This window comes from Cupressus sempervirens, chromosome 5, assembly GCF_028749045.1.
Source record: "Cupressus sempervirens isolate cs-2001-9-10 chromosome 5, ASM2874904v1, whole genome shotgun sequence".
Taxonomy (NCBI): Eukaryota; Viridiplantae; Streptophyta; class Pinopsida; order Cupressales; family Cupressaceae; genus Cupressus; species Cupressus sempervirens.
This window is the reverse complement of record NC_143122.1, coordinates 132,027,334-132,040,131: the sequence shown is the minus strand read 5'-3', so window position 1 is coordinate 132,040,131 and position 12,798 is coordinate 132,027,334.

The window sequence follows — 12,798 nt, the reverse complement described above, 5'->3', positions numbered from 1 at the left end:
GATTAGTATATAAAACAAATTCCTTTGGCAATAAATAATGCCTCCATTTCTTTAAGGCTTGAACTATTGCATAGAACTCTTAATCATAAACAAAATACTTCTTCTTCGCATCATTCAATTTTTCACTAAAATATGCAATAATCTTACCTTCTTGGCTCAATACAACCCCAATAGCACTGCCACTAGAATCACAATCCACCTAGAACACCTTACTAAAATTAGAAAGTGCCAACATAGGTTGTTCTGTCACCTTCTTTTTCAGCAATTCAAAACTTCTCATAGCTATTGTAGTCCATTTGAACTCTTTTCTATCCCCTCTTATTGTGCCAGTCAGGAGTGCACATATGCCACTAAAATTCTTAATGAACTTCCTATAAGAACTAACCAGACCATAAAATGATCTCACCTTAGTAGCAAACCTTGGAGTAGGCCATTCCAAGATGGATTTTACCTTCTCTAGATCCATTCTAAGACCTTCAGGTGATACAACAAACCCCAAGTAGACTAACTCTTTTTTTGAAGAGCTACACTTCTTTAGATTAATTAATAGTTTATCTTCCCTAAACCTTTCAAGGACACTATGAATATGTAATAAATGTTCTTCCAAAGTCTTGCTGAAAATTAAAATATCATCCAAATAGACAATAACAATTTTTTCCAAGAACTTCTTAAGTACCTCATTCATAAGCCGCATGACGGTGCTTGGGGTATTAGTCAATCCAAAGGGCATGACTAGCCACTCATAAAGACCCTTCTTGGTCTTGAAGGCATTTTTCCACTCATCTCCTTCTTGTATTCATATCTAGTGATAGCCACTCTTGAGATCTATCTTTGTAAAGTACTGAGCTCCACTCAAGTAGTCCATAAGATCATCCATTCTTGGAAAAAGAAATTGATACTTGATGGTTATCATATTTATAGCTCGAGAGTCTATACACATTCTCCACTCTCCATCCTTCTTTGGTGCCAGTACTATAGGTACTACACATGGACTAAGGCTCTCTTGAATCAAACCCTTCCTCAATAGCTCCTAAACCTATCTGTGTAACTCCTCAGTTTCAGTAGAAGTCATCTTATGAGTAGCCTTGTTAGGAAAACTAGCTCCAGGGATTAAATCTATCTGATGAATGATTTACCTTACTGGTGGCAATCCTTTTGGAACATTATCAGAGATGATATCTCCAAACTCACTTAATAAATCATAAACTTCAAGTGGTATTTCACTACTACCTTCCTTATCTTTTCTAGGAATCAAAGCATAACACATACACTGATGTTCCATGCCATCTAAAAACTTTCTTCCATCAACAAGACAAATCCTAGCACTATCGCATACCTTTTCACCTTACTTTATTATGGGCTTCAGTTTGTGGTGAACTCCATCCTTTGTTAGAGAGTATGTGTTTGCATGACCATCATGTACTACATGTCTGTCAAATTGCCACAGTCTTCCTAGCAATAGATGGAAGACATCCATTGGAATAATATCACAGAGAACTTCATCATGGTAACTCCCAATTTTGAACTTTACTAAACATTGTTCACTTACCAGGACCTTATGATCATCCTTCACCCAAGCAATCTGATAGGGCTGGGGGTGTTTCTCCCTCTTGAGTTTCAACTTAGAGACCATCTCTTCTGACACCAAGTTGTCAGTGCTACCACCATCAATGATCACATCACAACATTTATCCTCACACTTGCACGTGGTACGAAATAGACTCCTCCTTTGTCTTGGTTCAATCTCACTACTTAGTAGGACCCTTTCATTTACTAAAGTCTCTCCTCTTTTTGCATCCTCTGAATGTGATGACTATGCATCCTCATCCACATGAGCAACCCTAGCTTTGCCCTTAGCTCTCCTATCTATCCTTCCTTGCCATTGAGGGCATTCAAAGGCACAATGACCTTGTTCATTGCAATGGAAATAGGTACCACAGAAGCCTCCTCTTCTTGAACCTTGTCCATGTCCTCTACCTCTTCCTCTCTGATCTCCAAAGTTTTGATCACGGGAGCGGTTGAAATCCTCGTTCCTCTAGTTCCTGCTAGTACCCACATCTTCATTTTTCTTTTGGGTCTCATTTTGACCTCCAGATGACCTACCACTGCCCCTTCCTCCTTGACCACACCCTCTTTTTCTCCCTTCAAACCTTTTATTTAGCTTCTCTTCAACTCGTAGGGAAAATTGGTATGCCTCTTCAATGCTGGTCATTCTTACCAGACTTAATTCCTCCTGGATGTTGGGTCACAACCCATTGATATAATGAGAAACCTTCTCCTTATTTTCTTTTGCATGTCCTACTCTAATTAGAAGTTAGTAAAACTCCTCCATATATTTTTGGGCTGATTTTCCTGCTTGCTTTAACCCATGCATCTTCTTAAACAAATCAAGCTCGTAGTCAACAAGAATGAACTACTTCTTTAGTTTTTCCACCATGCGATCCCACCTTGTGATCTTCTCCTTTCCTCTTCTATTTCTTTCCAATTGAAACTCTTGCCACCAAATTTTGGCATGGCCTTTCAGTTTGGCCTTTGCAAACTTAACCCTATCTGGATCCCTGATATCCTCATACTCAAAGTACTCCTCCAGTTCATTGATCCACTTGATCAACTCATCCGATTTCAGATTTCCTAAAAATGCACCCACATCAATTATAGGTCTTTTTCCAAACTTAGTAATGGCCCTAAAAAGCTTCTCCTCTGCCTGATTCAAAACTTCCCCTTCAATTTCCCCTTTCGGTCCAATGTCTTCTTCTTCATTGTCGTCCTCACTTTCGTCACCTATGGCAACATTTGTTCCTCTACAGAGCTCCTCTTGCAACGCTTGAACCTGCCCTTGGAGGGCCCTAACCTCCTCAAGATTAATAGCTCTAGCCCTTCCACCACACTCTCTTCATGGAGGCATCTTCTTAACTCAAACCCACAACCACACAGTCCTGGTGCGAATTGCGTCACAGTCGGCACTCTGTCTACACACTCAAGAAAAACTTACTATGATACCACTTGATGGAGACACAACCTAAGAATAGAATAGACACAATAGGGAAAGGGAAAACTTTATTAACTATGAGAATATACTAATACACTCAGTACGAAGAGAATAGACTCCAAAACATGCCCTTTAGGCTTACAATAGTATAAATCTGGAGATAATTTCTTCTTCCAATACCTTCTCTCAAACTCCACTCTAAACTGCCTTTTACAATGCCAGAAAGGTTCTTAAATAGACCCCAAAGGGTTAAGGATTAGGAATACATTATAGAAAGTGCTAGTTGGCATCCACCACCAAAATGGAAGGCTCCAGCAGTCACTTTAGAAGTTGGTGCAAAATTAGAAGAATCCAGAAATGGTAGCCAAAATTTTGGAAGGCATAACTTTTGAACCATAGCTCTGATTGACGAACCGTTTACATTTCTAGAAATCTCTTAGAGTGCTTTATAGCCCTATGAACCAAATTCACTTGTCCTCCATTTTTCAGGCTTGTACAAGGTCATTTAGTGCCTCAAACCTAACTTTGAAGCATTCTTAGGAGGTCTCTAGAAATCAAAAAATTACAATAACTTTCAAACCATACAACCTTTTGACCTAATTCTTTTTCTGGAATATTCTAAATTATGATTTTAATCATCCCTCCAATTTACACCTTCTAACTCACCATAATTATGGCTCAATTACAAAGTCCTATTTTTTCAGCATTCACATATATCCCAAGGTGCTTAAAAACTCCAATCCAAAACACTAATAGTGAAACTATGAGAGTTGGAACCTTTATTTGACCCAAATGGGTATCCAGAAATGAAAACACGTGAAAGAAAAACTATGTCTAGGTATTTTTTTTTGGGTGACACAAGATTTCCCTTATACCTCTAGATGCTCCTACATCAATATGTATGTATGTATGTATATACATACATATGCATATATATGTATACACACACACATATATATGTATACAAATGTGTGTGTGTGTGTGTGTGTGTGTGTGTGTGTGTGTGGCCACTCACATACACACTTGGACATTTTTATATTGTTATCAAAAGTGGTTATGTTTCTATCAATGACAATATTTGATTACTCACCTATCACTAATTTTCCAACATATGGATTTTTGAATATTTTTTATGCTTTATTTAGTCATTGCAATAGTTGTTGGATTGTATATTTTTCTAATAAAGTTTGGTGGGATGTTATCTTTGGTTCTAAGAAGAAAATAATGATACCAAAAAGGATATATTTTAGGCAACTTCTTCCTCTTCAAAATCTTCTTTTTGAAAAAATGCATAAAGTTGTTGTATATGTAAAATTTATAGAGTTTTTGAATCTATTAAACACATCTTTTTTATTGGTTTATAGCTAAGGAGATTTGGAGCACATTTTTTTATGCTTGTAATGGGTGTAACATTAGTTCTAATTAGTTGGATATATTATTTAGAAAGATAAGGAATATGAATAAATAGATGCAAATTTCTTTTTTCTTTTGTTATCTAATAAATTTTGTAGAAAATCTAGATTTTTAGAAGGAGAAATTTCTAGCTAAGAAGAGGTTTCTTAATAAGTTTGTTAAAAAATTCATTATTTCTATTTTTTCATCAAAAATAATTGTAGTATGAGATTTTGAAAAGAAAGTTAAAAAAATGCTAGAAGAAGTACTTGCAAGGGTTAATGCCCTAGAGATTTTACATGGACAAACATGGGATAATAATAAACAAGAGAACCAACTATTCCTCCTAGATTTCCTAGAGATCATGAAAAGATATAATTAGTTTGGACCAATTGAAGTTAGCAATAATAGAGCTACTAAAAAGAAAAAGAAAAGGAAAAACACCAATATATAGAAAGAGAAAGCTTAGTCTAGTAGAGATACAGGTGTACAAACAAGAGATAACTATGAAGTTTCAAACATTAGTCACATGATATTCATAGATGGAATTGGAATATCAGTTTTTTCTATATGATCAATATGAATTATGTTAGTGCCTACAATTATATTTTGTAAATTTTTTTTATATAAAAGAATTCTAACCTAGAAGAAAACAATAGTGATAGTCTACTAGAACTAGTACATTTTTGTTTGATTATTTTGTAAAGTTTACTCAATATATCTAATTTAAAAAAAGCATTATTTTAAGTGAAAATTAATCATATGTTAAAGACAACTAGTTTGAATAAAAGATTGGACTTTGTATATAGACAATAAAGAAACATAAGTCCTTTGTAGGGGAAAAAATTGCAATAAAATGACATTATGTGGAAGCAATCATTTCTTAAATGACACATGTTAAATTTAAAGTTTTTTTTTTTAAGGTAAATAAAAATAAGCATTTTTCAATGGATGATTGATAAGTACTCGACATGTGTCTTAATGGATTTTTAATTAAAGTCATATTTGAAATTTTTTAATAACATTTTGAGGAGTGATAAATATCAATATTATAAACAAATTGCATGAACAATTAACTTAATATAATATTAATACAATTTATAAAATATTGAGATTATAAATAACTCTAAAATTACAATTAGAGATCATAAATGTATAAATGCATGGAACAAGAAAGCATAATTTATCATATAGCTATGTTTTCCTTAGAACATCACCATAACCCACTACAAATAAATGGAAGAATTTCTTATGTAAAAATAAAATATAACTAATAATAGATTGAAATATAATGACCATTTATGAATAGACCGTATCAAAGTATGCTTAGACAAGAAATGACCTATAGTCCTACTTCTACAAGATTTAATATTAATAAAATATTGTGTTATAACCATACTATTTGTGGTGGGAATAAAACAAATTTTCAAGGGAAAAGTAATACATCATTCTTTTGAAGTTACTATAAATAATGATCTATCACTCAATGGTTTTTAAATAATTAATATGTATCTTATTGATTTTTAAGTAATTCTTGGATTAATATAGGATAGTGACATTATTAGCACATGATAAATATGTAAATTAAAAATTATTCATAGTCTCTCACACTGAATTATCAAGCTAAGAGCAACATCATAAAAAGTTTCCGTATAATTAAATTTTTATATCATATCCTGAAACTTAATAAAATAAATGATTTTAGGAACACACATCATAAAGCAAGAAAGTTAATTTATTGAAAATTATGACTGAAATTTTTATTCATAAACTTAAAATTAAGAAATTTTTTTTAATTAGAAACAATAATATAAAAATAAGGTGTTGTGGCATTCAATATTTATTATACATATATTAACTTTTTTGAAATAATCAACTTGCTTTCCTGCCCTCCAAACACATTGATTAAAAATGATTATAAGTATTTACATACCCTAATTATTTTAAACTTAATTCATATCTCAAATTTATTAACAACATTCATAACAAGTAAAAAACATTTATATTACATAAAATTAATTATTAATCTAAAATTAATAAAAAAATATACATGTACTTATACATAATGCCAAAATAACATAAACATGTACTATAAGCAATTAATAATAAGAAGTTGAGAAGAAATGTTAAAGCACTAATCAAAAAAAGGATAAATTACTTCATTTTCTTATTAGAAAAGCATTTGAAATGTGTACTTTATAATACGAAATCAGATTAAAGTTACCTTGGAAATCATTGTAATACAAAACCATTGTGAGGCCAAGTTTAATCTAATTTAGTGGACATAACTCTAATACAATTTTTATTACACAATATTACGTCATCATGGGAGCAACCTTTTAAGTGAGCTACTTTTTAGTTTTTCTTACTATGAAATACATTTCTATGTTTGGAATGAAATTAAATTATTTATTTATTCAAAATAAAAGTAACAAGTGTCATGGCTAGTATTTGTGGAAACTTTAATTAAAGTTATTATAATAAATATAATTATAATTATAATATTTGATATTAAAATGTTGTACAATAATCAAAAATATTATAAATATTGTAAATTTAAGTACTTAGTTAATATATTAAATGATGTTAGTATATTAAATGTTATGGTAAACATAAATGTAAATGTAGACAAAATATAATTTGAATTTATAAATAGACTAACTTAAACTTGTAGTTGAAGTATGATAATTTCACAAAAATCAAAACAATCTTTTAATTTTGAAAAAATAAAAATTTAAGTGAAATTAATGAAATGTTGAATTTCAAAATTAATGAAAAAAATAGTTTTAATGAGAAAATTAGTTTGAACTATATGATGCTGAAAAAACATGTTTAACTATAAAAATATTAGATAAATATCAATAAAACAATTGGTGTAAATAAGTATTTATTTATTACACTTTACTTAAGTTTACTTAGGTTAATGCATTATTTTATTATTATGCATTATTTTATTATTTCTTAGGTGAGACACTTAGGAGTTTGCGCACTCTTATGAGTTGTCATGTTGACAACATTGGAGTAAGCAACTCTAATTCAACACATTGTGCCTACAACACTGGAGTTTGCATAATTAATTGAGTTGTCATATAGACAACACAGTTATTCACACTCCTAATTTCGCACATGGTGTTTACAACAAAATTTTGCATGCTACACCTTTATAGGCTTATCTTCTCATCATCACACTTACCCTTGTGCTTAATGGAGGGTAACCCACACCTAGTGGACATGTGCCTAGTTGTATGACTTATCATGTTGCTAATTCCTATGCATTCGAGAAGCATTCCAGAGGCCTTTATATACAGACACTCCTAGTGTACTTTCACATTGAATGAATATCATATCGTCATTCTGATCATACTCTTTTGGTCTACTATTGTGCTTGTGCTTGAGTTCTGTGGTCTTGGGTGAATTTTGCCCTAAGGAAAATTCTTACAAAAACCTTATCTTTTTTCACCTTTTTATTTGTCAAAATAATTAATAAAATAAAGATATAATCTTATATGAATCATATTACAACTATTAGAAAAATAAAACTATTAAATATTATAAAATAGATAATATGTCATTTATTTTTCTAGACTTCAAATAAATTTTCAAGTATAAAAAATATTATTATAATGTTCCAATTAATATTATATATTTCTATAAAAAAAAATTTATAACAAAAAAATAAAGCCCTAAAAACATTACAAGAAATTTATAAAACTAAAAAATTAATTTAAAGAGACTTAAAATTTTAGACAACCAAAATTATGAATTATTAAAAAGCCTTATGTTGTTTTTAAGTTCTTTTTAAACTTTAATTAATATGATATGTCGAAAGTCACATGGTCATAAGGTAGCCAATCCTAAAATATCGTCTCATTTCTATGAAATCCATGCATAAGACCTCACATCTATTAAGTGTAAATATAAATAATTTCAATCGTTTTGTTATTTAAAAAATTGACATGTTACATTAGAATTTTCTATTTTATAACTTTAAAAAAAATGAAAATACTAAATTCTAATTGGTTGAAATAAGTTTTGTTAATAACTAGTTAACAAAAACTCATTGCAATAGCATATGCCTATCAACAAATACTAATAATAAAAAAAAAAATAGAGTTAATTTAATGAGAATAGAATTTCTATTTTATAGAAATATTAAATTATTAGAGATATAATTTATTTTGAACATTTTTATTCTACTTATATTATGAAGTTCTACAATATGTAGATATTAAGAAGAAACAGTATACATATGAAGTGAGTTAGGGAGGGAGCGGGAGAGACATCATCACTCTTCCCATAAACACAATATCATAAGGATCAAATCAAGTTATTTTCTTTCTTCTATCTAGGATCAAGATATTAAAATTGTGACTAGAAATGTAAAATCCAATTTCCAAGAGCATTCTAGAGAGCCTAGGTGAATTTTGCTACAATGCCCTAGGAGCATGTCCATCAACCCATAAAGAATTCAAACACTTTTCTAGAGGTCATTGGTGTAGAAGCACCCCAAGATCGAATTGAAGGTCCAAACCAATCGGTTTCCTATGTTAGAAATTTGTTTAGTACTCCCCTTAGGATTTGTGACAAGGTTTTAACTACCTCCTATGTATTATAAGTTGAGTGGTTGTACTAGACATTGACAAATTGATCTTTTGGTGCAATAGAAACCCCACACTAACAAGTGGTATCAGAGCTTGGTCACAGGTTCGAATCCCCATACCCTCAGGTAACCCTAAGGGGGAGATTGTTTGTAAAAAATTTAGTGCTCCCCTCAGGATTTGTGACAAGGGCTTAACTACCTCCTCTGTATTTTTAGTTGAGTGGTTTTATCGAGCATTGATAGATTGGTCTTTTGGTGCAATGACAACCTCACTCTAACATCCTAGTAGGGTAGAATAAGTATAATAAGGTCACATGGATAATGTTGACTAATGATGTAATGGGAAAAAGTTGTTGCAAGCCAAAGTCGACATGAATTTATACTTTAGGACCAATGGGAGATCATTGTGCATATTTTATCAAAAAGAGTTAAAATGTGGGAAAAACCATTCGATCATCATTTCATGATGTTTAAATGTCATCATATTCATTTCATGTTGTTTTGTGTCTTAGATTACTTCAGAGGTTACATATTGCAAAAATCTTGCAATGTTGTCAATAACAAAGTTGTCAACCTTTCTAAAATGAGTGATAATGGGTAACTAACTCAAAAATTAATTTTTAGTCATTATGGAAACATTGTAAAATCTCTATAAGGGTGCAGGCATGTAGCAGTGAATGGGATTTTGCTAGTTAGTAAATGAATTAGTAAGGAATTACAACAAATTTTGTGTTTCTTGTATGTGTTTTCCCTGTTATTGGATTGGTAGACTGAAATGATTCATGGATATAGATATATAATTATTACAGATTGCTTTTGAATATGATTGGAGGATTTGAGGTTGTAGGATAAGTGTGAACACACAAATCTCTATTGCCCAGTTGAAATACTTGTCAATTAGGGTTTGGAGACAAATAATGAGTTTTGGGCCTCCATCCATAGTTGGAAAAAAAAAAACAAACATCAGGGACTCCAAGGCTCATGTATTTACATTAATATTCTAAAACCATTTTCCCCCACTCCTTATGGCTAATTATGTGGATGACGTTGGAAGTATTATTGGGAAACAAAATCAAATTATTGAATTCACACCTAATTCACCTCATATCTTAGATTTTACATTAAAATTATAATGTTGAATAGTAAATGAATACATCACATCCATAAAAGATTGAACACACACAAATGATTTGGTAACCTAGAAACACTTCAATGTGAAGGTAAAATTGGGGTGGGGATGAAATCCACAAATCTTCACTAATGCAACAATAAAGTTAACCTGTTAGGGTTACAATGTTTTATCATAGTATATAATCTACCCTTTGAGGAGTTTCCATTGTAAAAGCTTCAAGACTGTTAATTCCTACTATGTTAAAGGATTTTACACTTACAATTAAGTAAGCAATCTATTAGGGGGTTTACATAGACCTTTTAGGATCTCTTGGTTAAGAGATTTTCCCTAATTCAATCCTATTAAAATTGATTTAGGACTTGATCCTTAATTTTTTCTTCAAGCTGCTTTTGAATCTCCTTTGTACAATGTCTTGATCTGATCTCTCAATCTAATATCTCCTTTCAGTCCTTTAAGACTTCAATTTACCTAGTCTAAATTGATTCTAGACTTATCCTTTCTTTCTCCATTCTTTCCTTGTCTGCTTCTTTACTTGTGAATTCTTGTCTTCTAATCACACACACATGCACGCACATGCCTGCACACGCACACAAACACACACACACGCATGTGCGCGCGCGCGCACACACACACATTCTAGGGTTGGAATCCTCCTTAAATAGACTTTCTTTGAAAGTTTTGAATCACAATCAATGGTTTACAGTTCATCTTCTTTTATTTCTTCTTTCTAATTTTTTGATTAGTTGATTTTCATTCCTTTGGATCGATCTTAATTGTTTCTACAAACATTAAATATCATATGGAATTTGGCCAGAACAATTTACATAATTGATTGTGAAATTAAAAAATCATATGACAAAAATGAATTGCTCAGCATATGAATGTGTTGACACTCGATGATGCAGACAAAGGAAGAATAACTAGGGCCAAAGGCTCACCCAGCTATCCAAACTGCCCTGCAAGAGTTAACACAATGGAGGCAAACACAAGGAACAATGACCAAAGGAGGAAGAAGAGTGAAATCAACAAATAGTACAACACCAAGGAGAGAGAGAATAAGAAATCTTTATTGATTCATCAAATATTCAGCATACATGCCCAACTTTAAGGCTTTGTAGGTTATGGCCAATACAAATGACAAACTTCAAATTTGCACTTCTAGACACATATCTTCTTTTCGCAATTTGATCTCTCCTTTTTTTCTCTTATCTCTAACTACTTCTAAAACTTAACCTTAGACTTCCTTAAATACTTGCCAAAATGGCTTATAGAAGATTCTAGAACATAGAAAGCCACAAGTCGGCCCATAACAAATATTAACTACCTATAACAAAATAAAATGCAAGCAAAGTCGGCCCAAACTAGAACCAGACATAGATAACTTGGCAAATGAAGATTTCGTAGAAACTGGCACTCGACATCTACATGAACTCGGCACACAAAAGATCACTCAATACCAATAGGAACTCAACACCCAAAGGATCAATCGACACCAAGAGGAACTTGACACCCAAAGGATCAAGAGGATCACTCGACACCAATAGGCAAAAAGAAAAAAAGTGCAGGATTACAAGGAAACCCAGGATGCTCCTGCATCTAGGGTTGGAGAAATGATTCTCTTGAATCATGTAAGTGTCACAACCTAAGCTAAATCCAAATTAGATTGAGAAGTCCATGTAGCATCTTCAATTGGTCTATTCTTCCAGTTCACCAAATATTCATAGTAATATTTTCCTCTTGTGCTCTTGCTAACTCTCTGATCCAATATCTATTCAACTTCTTCAATCTGCCTCTTAGGATAATCATCTTATACAACAACTTCATCCTTTGACTCATGATACTTATATAAATCAACAACATTGAATATAGGAGATATATCCATGTCATCAAGTAACTCAACTTCATATGCATTACCACTATCAAATTTCTTCAAGATCTTACAAGGTCCAAATTTCTTCATCTTAAGCTTACTGTATGTTCCAACTAGGAACCTTCCTTTCTTCAAATGAACCATCACCTCATCACCAACTTGAAAATCATGGTATCTTCTAGACTAATCAGCATTCTCCTTATGATTACTTTGTTCCAACCTCAACCTCACTTCCTTATGCAAAGACTCCATAAAATCAAAAAAATCTTCTCCTATAGTGCTTCTCTTTTCTTCACTAGCAACATCTCTCAAATCTAATATGCCTCTAGGATGCATTCTAGTAACAATTTCAAAAGTTGTCTTCCCTATACTCCTATTCACAAAATTATTATATGAAAATTCAGCTTGTGCCAATATCATCTCCCAATTAAACATCTTAACAAAATTTTCAAGCTTTTATTCACAACCTCTATCTATCTATCTGTTTGTGGATAGAATGTAGAACTAAACTTCAATTCAATACCCATCTTCTTCCACAAAGTCTTTCAAAAATAACCAACAAACTTAATGTCTCTATTTGAAATAATACTTCTTGGTAATCCATGCATTCTCACAATCTCTTTAAAAAAAAGTTCAGTAATATGCTCAGCGTCTGATGTCTTCTTACATGGTATGAAATGAGCCATCTTAGGAAATTTGTCTACTACAAAAAATATGGAATCATACCCTTTCATTATTTTAGGTAATCCAAGAACAAAATCCATATTAATGTCAATCCAAGGTTTCTCAAGGACAAAAATAGGTGTATTTAAACT